The sequence below is a fragment of the Trichechus manatus genome, unplaced genomic scaffold (assembly GCF_000243295.1).
Source record: "Trichechus manatus latirostris isolate Lorelei unplaced genomic scaffold, TriManLat1.0 scaffold00167, whole genome shotgun sequence".
NCBI classification, from domain to species: Eukaryota; Metazoa; Chordata; class Mammalia; order Sirenia; family Trichechidae; genus Trichechus; species Trichechus manatus.
In genome coordinates, this window is record NW_004444103.1 from 226,560 (window position 1) to 229,958 (window position 3,399).

Below are 3,399 nucleotides of genomic sequence, written 5' to 3' on the forward strand. Positions count from 1 at the left end.
GACAGAGGTTATTACTTAAGATAGAGTGGAGATAATACTTGCCGCATTTAAGGAATTGATGCAGTAGTTAGTGAGTCCCCTTCTTCTAGGGGAACTGGATGGTCTTAAAAAGTTTTGGGCTAATAATACATTGGTCAGAGCCAAGGAATCTAACCCTTATGGAGGGGCTTTTATGTTTTATGTTGGACATTTTCACAACTCTTTTATCTTTTATCCTCACAACACTGTATGTGTGAAGGAAAAAAACTGAAGGTCACAGAGATTAAACAGTTATCTAGCCATAGAGCTATGATTGGACTGTACAGTCTCTTACCATTAACTCTGCCATAATGCCTCAGTTTCACCTAGGAGGTCACTGATAAAATCAGGACTAAAATTCATATAGAAGTCCCAGCAAAAGGTAGATCACAGGCCTTACAGGCAAGTGGATCTAAGACTTTGGAATCATTCCTTTTCTAGAGTAGTTTCACTCTTGGGTTGGTATTTGTAGCATCATCGAGGTCCTTCCTTGCTCATTTGCTCCATTAACCATCCCAACCAATGCTGCTCTTGGAAGCAGTTGGTTGGACCTACCTACAGGACAGGCTAGCATTCCACACAGAAAACTTACATTATTTTTATTCTCCCTGATCTGAGAAATGTTATATCATGGTGGAAACTGAAATAACTCCAGCCCCAAAAGTGTTCTTAGAATTCCCAAATGTCCTTAATTGTAATTCATTCCCATTTTAGAGTAGAGGTATCATAACTTATGAATTGCTAGGGAGTAAAAAGAGACTAAAAACAGCCATTAGGTGGGGTGTTAATAAGTAGCTGTATCTTATTTGTGTTTTTTCTTATAATATAAAAACAAATTTTCATTACTTTAGTGCAGTTAATTTATTATTTTCAAGCTGCTGCCTATACTTCTGGAACACAAAATTAATAGGATCTTGATAACCCTCTCTGAATTGCCCAAAGTCGATAGTTGTTCTTCCCATCCGTCACCTTAATTTGTCGTATGTCTCTCAGACGCATTAAAACAAAAATACACATTTTACTTCTTTCCATATTCATTGGCACTAAGCAAGAAAGTAAGAGTAGTCATAAGTGAAGTTTACATGAAAACTCCCAACATGAAAGCCCTGATTTAGAAGAAACTTGGATGTCACTCAGACTGCAAACGACACATTTATACAGCTACTTAGATAATAATACAAGAAGGCTTAATGACTTGTTTTCTAAATTAGCAACAAGTGTCAACTCCATAGGTTCAACGACTGGTTACAAAATGATATGTAAGCATGTTTTCTATTGAAATAATTAAAATGGAATAAGAATATGAAATTATTTAACATTACGCCTGTTTTGGTCATATCTGAGAGAAGATAAATTATTACTTGATCTAGAATTTTGGAACTCCAATAATTGAGAACAAATTAATTCATATCTCCTATATGTCTTTATGAAGCCCTGGTGGCGAAGTGGTTAAGATCTTAGACTGCTAACCGAAAGGTCAGCAGTTCGAATCCACCAGCCACTCCTTGGAAACCCTATGTGGCAGTTCTGCTCTGTCCTGTAGGGTCACTATGAGTGGGAATCAACTCAACAGCACACAACAACATGTCTTTATATGATGAGAGGGTAATGGAAAAGTAGGGTAAGTCATTTCAGCATTTTCTGTTGTCTCATGTTGGAATTGAGCACAAGTTACGCTGGGGGAGAACCTGTATCACCGTTGAAGGAAAGCCAAGTTCGGAGTGAAGAAGACAGCACATGCACGGCAGGTTTCAAAGAGCGAGGTAAGGCCAAGAATGGGAAAAACAAACAATGAAGTCAGAAAGCTGGAGAAAAAAGCAAGTTGGAATGTAATTTAAGGAATTGGTCAGGATTAGTGGTTTAGACAAGTCCCTGGGTGGTGCAAAATGTTAACTAACATGCTAGGCTGCTAACCAAAAGGTTACTGGTTCGAGTTCACCCAGAGATGCCTTGGAAGAAAGGCCTGGTGATCTCCTTCTGAAAAATGAGTCATTGAAAACCCTATGGAGCACAGTTCTAATCTGACACATACGAGGTCACCATGAGTCAGAATCCACTCGATACCACGTGGTTTTTGGTTTAATGGTTTAGGACTAAGACCAACCATTTTGAGACAGCACCATAGTAATCCGTTTAGGAAGTGCCTGGGTCACACTGAAGCGAGAGCAACAGCTTACAGGGATTGTAAAAAGCAAGACTCAAACCCACACTGTCGACACTCCTTACCCGTAAGTGCTGTAGTTCCTTCATTTTTTTTTTTTTTTTCTTGTCACATGATAGCGAAAAGTGGGATGACCATAACTTCTGGTTTCCCTGACTCTGTCCTGGATAATGTCTGTAATTTTTGTATAATTATTAGCAGCACCCCTTCTCACACCCAAAAGTATCTTGGCATGAGCACTTTCACCCTTCGAGGATTATTACCCTTTTTTCTTTTTTTGGCCAACAACGCCTGTTGAAATCCACATAGAGAAAGAAGACATTTCTTTGATTCTTGTAACTCTAAAAACTAAGGAAAAAGAGGAAAATTGATTTCCTGGTTTGGGAGAAGGGTAAAGGATATGGGAAGGGATGAGATGTTGTATTCTAGGAGACTTAAAGGCCATTAAGGTAAAGTGGAAAAAATTGATTTAAAGAAATAATTGACATCCTCGTAATTTTGGAGGATTTAATGGAAACTTGAGGTCAGATACAATGGAGCAAGGCCATAAATGAATCCTGAATGGAGGTGAGTAAGAATTGGTTAAGGTGATATTAGAATTTGATAGTTTATATGCAAGATGTTATTGACTCAAGGACTTGAAAACAGTTATCGCATAGACAAACCCAAGAATTCTTTAGGTTTAAAAGCAGGTAGGAGTTCATAGGAACTTGAATTTGAAAGTTGAAATCAGTTCACCACTTCTCATTTTCCTGTTCACTGTGAGGCACATGTTCTAGGGGTTCAAGACCTTTTCAGTGAAATTCAGGAAACTCTTTCACTGGCACAGGGCCTCGGTATGGGGACCCTGACAGCAGAGGCTTTTGGGAATCACTTGATCACTTGGGTATTTAGTCATGCGGTTGATGTGGTTCATTGTGATCATTTCTGTAATTAGAAGCTGAAAGCTGATTAGTAAGTGGAACTCATTTGGAAGGAACTGATTAAAATTTTGTGCATGGTTAAGCATTAAATAGAACGTTTGAATCCTACAGTCAAGGTTTTCATTAATAATACGCAGAATTATTTTTTCCAAAAAACCTCATGAATCTCTTGTCCCTGAACTTCCCTAATCTAATCTCTTCTCAATATCAAGTCAAAGTGGTTTATACAGTTTCCCACTTCCTCACTTGCCATTTTCTCTTCAATCCCTTCCAGTCTGGCTTCCTGTCCACTGCTGT